A 7098-nucleotide genomic window follows, 5' to 3' on the forward strand; every position below is an offset into this window, starting at 1 on the left:
AAAAAGGAAATTAAATTTCATCGCTTTACATCAGCATTGTGTCTTTAGGATGTTAGATAACTCGATCCTTGTGATGTAAGGAGAAGAAAGCAATGCATTAAGACCTCATGTAAGTTAAAGTAATACTGTAGGATGTCTATAATAAACAATATTACAGTATACTTTACATGCGCTACTCGTGCTATTGTCCAAAGAACGCCAAACTCCTTCCGCTTTGTGTAGATTAACACTGGGAACTTTTTACATCAATGTAACCCACCCCTGACCAAACGCTCCATCAGTCCAGTAGGCATGTTTGACTATCTCCAATGCCCTTGAGACTTGAAAAGCTGTTTATAGGAAACACTTCTGTTCAGTGAATGTACAGTATTGCAACTGGTATGAATCAGTGCAGTGTTATCTGGAAGAAGATATCAATCGTGCTTTCCGGAAAGGTCAATGGTGTCCAGTGTTGTTTGCTTATCAACATTCTTCAACATTTCCTTTTTGTGTATTCATACAGGTCATCGTGAGGGTGAGCAATTCTTCATTTCGGGTGTACTATCTCTTTAAGGATCTATACAGTACCTGTCTGATTAATGACTGCTTGAGATCTCAATTGTGTTCTGTGCTTTGGTGCACACCATCAAAACCACATCGGTGCATTCCCAAGTCACAGCAGGAAGTGTGATCTCAGTGTCGAGAAACTGTCAACATCGCTCTCAGGGCATGATGCTACACGCTCTACAGTCTATGATTATATGTTTCGCCCCTGTTTGGGATGTTCTCTACAGGTTTGAAGCAAGTTCAACAGACTGTTGAAGGGATCGTTCGTGGGTTCAGGTAAACACAAAATTGTAATGAGGCTTGACTGGGATAAGTTACAGCCAAAGTGCAGATTTGAGAATTTCAGCAGTTCAGTGGAAATGTTAGACATATATTAAACTCTTACTCCCATGTGGGTCAATATCCGAATATGATGATGATGACAGCACGTCAGAACAGCTGTTGGGCTCAGGTGTAAACATGGACGAATGTTTCATGTAAATGTTAGGAATGTTTAAATATATTCTGAAAGCTAGATTTTTTAAAACTCAAAATGTACACACGATACTTCACATTCAATCAAATATCCCATAAAAAGGTAAAAACAAACATCTTTAGTCTCTCAAGTATTCGAAAAAAAACAATGAGATTAAATGGAGAACAAATGAAAACTTTTGCCCTGTGTGTTTCAGACACTTCTCCTGAGAAAAAGACTAAGAAATCTCACAGATGCGTTTCAGAAGAGATCTCCAAATGTCACAAACTGAGCTCAAAAGTCAAGATTATTGAAGACAATCTACATTTGTTTTACACATCCATGCTTTTAATGCACTGTGTTTTCACAAGTGACTAATTTGTTCTGTTTTAATTTCTCTTTTTAGGAGAATATTTGAGACAAATGATTCATGAAACAACGCCACTAAAACTGAGCTATTAAAGAAAAACATCTGGGCAATAAAACTTTCCTCTGGGATGCTTCTTAAATATATTACAAAGTGAAGTAAAGTATAGTCTCACTCAACCTGATCTCACGGGATTTTGTAAGTATTTTACAAGGTGGCGAATTATACAAAAACGTACGATTACAAACAAAAAAAGTAATACTGAAGCCCTACCAAACCCAACGCCACTGGCGCGAAGGAAATCGTACTAAAATGTATGAATGAGATAGTAAGAATTCATATGAATTAGCCATATTGTTAAATAGTTTTGGCTGCGAGATTGTTTTGTCTCACATAAAGTAAATAAAAACAATTTAGCAATTTACCTTCTTAAGTATATTCTACATTATGTTTACTAAAATGAAATTGTGACTATAAAAAAACAAGACAAAGCATTCATATCAGTCACAAGCAACCAGGACTCCATTAAAACCACTTGATTTAAAGGTCGCTGAGGTTTATTTGTAGTGATGGGAGATTATTTCAGTAACATTGTTTGGACATTATCATGAGAGATCATGTGATGTGAGAATCAGTTTCAAGTTATGCCAAGATTCCCATCGTAATGTTTTCGTGTAGATACAAAGGCGATTAAGAGGCTCCAGTCAGGAAACCCCAAGGCAAACCGGGTGGGTGGCCTGCACCCTACTGCACTCTCCTCCGCTTCTATTCAAACATGTGGGGGCAGTTTTCCTGCCATCAAAACGTGACAAACTCAAGAGCGCGAGAATAAAATGAGCAGTGACCAAATGTGCGGTTCGTGATTTAAGAATATAAAATGAAAACCAGAACTTTTGGCTTTAAATCTCTGCTCAGCGAAATGTTTTCTCGCCGTATGGACATGATGAAAATGTGCAAGTCCATTTAAATCGTTTTTTGCTAACAGTGTTCTAAACATTCTCATTTTGCTGTATAATCCTGTATATCCATATTTGCATTTTTTTGCCATAAATCATTATTACTAGGCACCATTTGTTATTTGTCACCAAATATCCAACCAATGTAGAGTATTAAACGTGCTTGTCAACTTTGACTAGTATTTAATCATTTAAAACATACAGTCTTTGTTTCATGTCCTGAAAAGCGAATTTGGACATGTGAGGTGTCAGAAAGACAGTGACAATTTGTTAATGCATTAGATGTCATGAACCAGCATTGCGTAATAATTGTGTTTTTTAGTTTTGATTAATTTACACCAAATTGTTTATTCTTGGATCTTGTTACTTAGAAATGTCAAATGAATGCTTAAATTTGCAATTTCAGTGTGAAATATGTAACATTACCCAAGATTACTACGTTCTATCTCATAAGAAAAGCAAAATCACAGATGGGATCTCTTTAATATCTTGATTATTTCTCCAAGACATCGATGACATTTCTCAAGTTTTTTCTTAAATAATGCCCAGAATTATACACTATTGTAGACAGGAAACCCTCAAAGTTATAAGAACAATTTACAAGCTATCGTTTCCTTCCAGTGCACTCACTGAAGCGTACAATTTCTAAGTCACACGGGAAAAAGTCTCGCGTTCCTCTCTTTACAAGTGGGCATTCTGTACAGCTGGGAATGAGTAGAGACCCTGGCTGGAGCCTGTAGAAATCCACTGCCTTTCCTCACCGTGCACTGCTTCTCATCTCACTAATGACAGGGTAACAAGCAGCCAACTATTTCCAAAGCAGAGATGAGCAAAGGGAAAAGAGAGGGGGGCACAGCGGCGTCTTCGCTCTCTAAACAGCTTTGGCCCCCATTTGGCAGCATACCAGCACTGCCTTCCTCAAGCGCTGAGGACTACCAGATGAAAAAAAGTGTTTTGTTATCAGATCGGGTCTCTGTTAGTGAGAAGAAGGTTGTGCATCAGTGTGATTTATAAGGTTGAAAAAATGAGAGAGATGTTTAAAGCGACTTCACTTTGACCTTGATATGTCAATGGTTTTGAGAGAAGTTACAACAGTCGTGTGGTCCTCGTGGTAGCCCACCCAAACAACATGAGCCCCTATTTCACAATTAGGAAAGTTGAACTTAGGAAGTTCAATAACACAACTTATGAAGTCAACTTGGAATCTTACACTTCTTGTCAAAATTTAGTTATTCACATATTCGGGTCTACATTATGTCATGTTTTTGTCGTTGCGTTCGTGTACGTTTTGGGACTTAAAGGATATATCTATAATATCTAATGGAGTGTAAAACTTTGACGCTCAATATCTCAAAACTGCTCAGAATGCAGATAGAACCAAGATCATCTAAACTGATCAATATAATGCTTACATATGTTTTTACATTACATCAACTCACAAGAAAATTTCCTTTTTAATAGTTTTTTGTCTATATCATATAGTATTATAGTATTTTTAGTGATTTAAAATCCAACTAAACCAATTTTCTAAATTTTTATTATAATTTTAATTGAAGTGAGTTGAATTGCAAATTTGATTGTATTGTATTTCATTTCACCCCGTAGTGTTCAGGTATGTGGGACCCCAATAGTCTTTTCATCCTTTAGCGTTTTCACCTAAATGTGATTTAGGTAAGTGACAAATATTACCCAAAATGATTTCTATGTTGCTTGTGATAATGTAAATGTATTCTAAGTACGTTCCCATAAAATTGTATGGCAGAATGGATTAAAAACACTATAATTGGCTGAATATCAAAAACATGAATAGCAACTGAACATCAATTTTCACTGTTTAAGGCCAAAAGATATATCAACAAACTATAACTTTCACATATAAACACGGGCTGAAGGTTAAAACATTTGGTACAAATATCCACAGAATGCATCTTTTATGTGTCTCTGTTTGTTTGTTTAAATATCAACTCAAGTTATTAAGCTTTTTTAATAATGCATAAATTCAATAATACAGTGACAGTGTAAATTGTATTACAGTCGGCACTGGTTAAACATGGACATACAAAGAGCACATAAGCAGTTGATCACACATGTTCTTACCTGAAATGCACTTCCCACTCCACAACTTTTTGTGTTTTCCCTCTGACCTCCCTAGCGCTCCACTATCCCAGAACACTCCAGTGCTCTCCACGCCAACTGTCTAGTTGAGCACAGTCCAAAGTCCTGCACAGAGATGGGTTAGAGACGGAGGAGGAGGGGGCTCTGTGCACACACAGAGGAGGGGGTGGGATTGTCCTGCTCCGGAGACGTTTAGGGAGGAGAGAGGTGGGGTATGAAGAGGCGCCCAACAAAGTGAGCAAAAAAATGCAGAGGCAACGGAAAAGAGAGAAGCAAACACAAACAGAGCGAGATGAAAGAAACGCCATTAGATAATGAAAGATTGTCCTCCGTCAAAGTGCTGTCGAGATGACACCGCTGGAAAATAACACGTTTGTTCAGAGTGACCGGTAAAAGCATTTTGACAGAGTCTGTAAATATTTGGCTAATTAATTTTTTTTGCATTTCAAGATTTTGGTGAAATCAAATGATGTTGGTTCCATCTGGTAAGATTTGAAAGATGTTAAACGTTTTTATTTTTGACGTACAGTTTGTTTGATAAAGATGTAAAAGTGCAAATATTCATCTTTTTAATGTAGCTGTAAACGAAACATTGACTATAAGCAAACCATTAAAGTTATCCAAGTAAAAACTAAAAAAGGTGAACACACACAAACAACAGACACGCATACGGGTTCATACACACCCACGGACTCGCAACTCCACGCACAGAACACAAAATACACACGTACTAACTCAAGCAGACACACACACACGGTTATCACAGAGAAGCGCACATTAAAGAAGAATAAAACACAGGTCAAATATTAAACAGACTATGAATTCCTATATGTAGTAAAAAATAAATTAAGCAGAATGTTAAATTTAAAGTGATATTAATAAATACAAAAACGTTAAATTCTAAAGGTGATGTCAGCAGGCAAACAGTGCAAAACCTTATGAGGAACTCAAAACTCCAATGGAGAAAAAACCTTGGGAGAACCAGGGGAGCCTTCACATCTGGCAAAAACCGCAGCATCTCTACAAGCTCAACACTGCTTGCACAACTAAATAAAAAATAAAGAAAATAAACATAGTAAAAAGTATATAATAGGTTTAATATTATCATTAGTATAATAAATAAACTAAATAAACACTAAAGGTCAGATTACTTGCAAGTTTCTCAAATCGTGTATCTTGGATAATCCATGGATCATCGATGTGCAGAGATATTAGACATTAAAAAGTCCATATGTCTAAAACACAGTGTATAGGAAACAAATATCTAATGGGTTAAATTGTTAAGCATTAATAATGCAAAATTCACAGTCAAGTTGGCATTGAATACTCTGTAAGGCAAATTTTGTGATTTTTAAGAAGTACAGATACATCTCTGCATTCATATGAAACCAAAGTATACGAATCATAAAAACTAGTGTTATAAATAGCATAAAAATAGACAGATTTAGTATAAATTCTCATTTTGGAAAAATACTTCATTAATTTCACTGAACATCAGTAGATTTATTTATTATACAGTAGGTTTATTTTATTAGCACAATGTCCTAGCCATTGACATTCTGTCACACAGTAACCATCTCTGTTTCCTGTAACCTTTGACCTTCCAATCTCCATCTGTTAATCTCTGAACTCCAGTTTAGTCTTCAAGATCTGACTAAAGCATTGTGTAAGCCAAATAGTTTCCAGCGGTAAGACCTAAATAACATTTTACAAATATAAACAGACATTACAAAATCAGGCATATATAATTTGACTCAATCCATGCCACAGCTGCATCCAAACTTGTTTAATGGGCACATGTACACAGAGATGGTTTTCTCTTACATAGGCATTTAGGTACACAACACTAGCCAGGTTTCCATTACAGATTTGCGCAAAATTTAAGCTATGTTTTATAAATGTCGATTCAAACCATATCGCGGAACGGCTGCGTTTCCATTAAATGATGTTATGCTATTAAAGTGTTTTTTAATTCTTCTCGCGATAAGTCATTCTGGCCGTACTTTAATGCATAGTGCCACCTACTGTGACGAAAGAGTGAGGAGATAGTCTATATTTCCTTTTTTATTTTCATATTGCCTCAGTGTTCCTAATATATCTCCACACTGCACCTTTTTCCATAATGTGATACATGGGAGTTTTTGCGAAATTGATATGTTTCCATTGGACACATTTTCAATATGCTATTTCAATGTGCGAATTTTGAAGGGTAAGGGAAACCTGGCTACTGTTTTAAGCTATAAGTGGAACCAGGCCCCCCTACACAGATAAGTACTTTAGGATGGTACACAGTACAGTATCTGCTCTTCAGTTGTGTATCTTTATCTACATCACGTGCATTTCTATGTAGGCAGTTATTGTCTATGGGGGTCTTTAAGGCAAATGATCAGAATGAAATGTGATTCTAAAAGTTTCCCAACACCAATAATCTGTGGTTGTTGCGATCCAGTGAGTGTGAAAAGAGAAGGTCTATATGAAAACGTTTAAGTTTTAAGCCGTAAGAATTAAACTGATCCCTCCTAAAACTCATAACATCAGCTTGTGGTCAAAGTTGACTCATTCTATAGGTTAGGAGACTGTGCTCATACGTAATAGGATTTAAATTTTCTATCATTTTAATAACTGTTTTAACATTTTTATCTACCTTCAGCTGTTTCTTG

General features: G+C 36.2%; 1 protein-coding gene across 1 annotated transcript in view; it reads right to left on the reverse strand.

The window, feature by feature from the left end:
* Positions 1 to 4505, reverse strand: part of frem1a (Fras1 related extracellular matrix 1a) — a 26679-nt gene extending 22174 nt beyond the window's left edge. Inside the window, exon 1 of the mRNA XM_079458068.1 lies at positions 4421 to 4505. The gene's annotated coding sequence lies outside the window, so the exon portion shown is untranslated. The remainder of the gene's footprint in view (positions 1 to 4420) is intronic.
* Between the last annotated feature and the right edge of the window lie 2593 nt (positions 4506 to 7098).

The sequence above is a fragment of the Barbatula barbatula genome (genome assembly GCF_947034865.1).
Source record: "Barbatula barbatula genome assembly, chromosome: 1".
Lineage (NCBI taxonomy): Eukaryota > Metazoa > Chordata > Actinopteri > Cypriniformes > Nemacheilidae > Barbatula > Barbatula barbatula.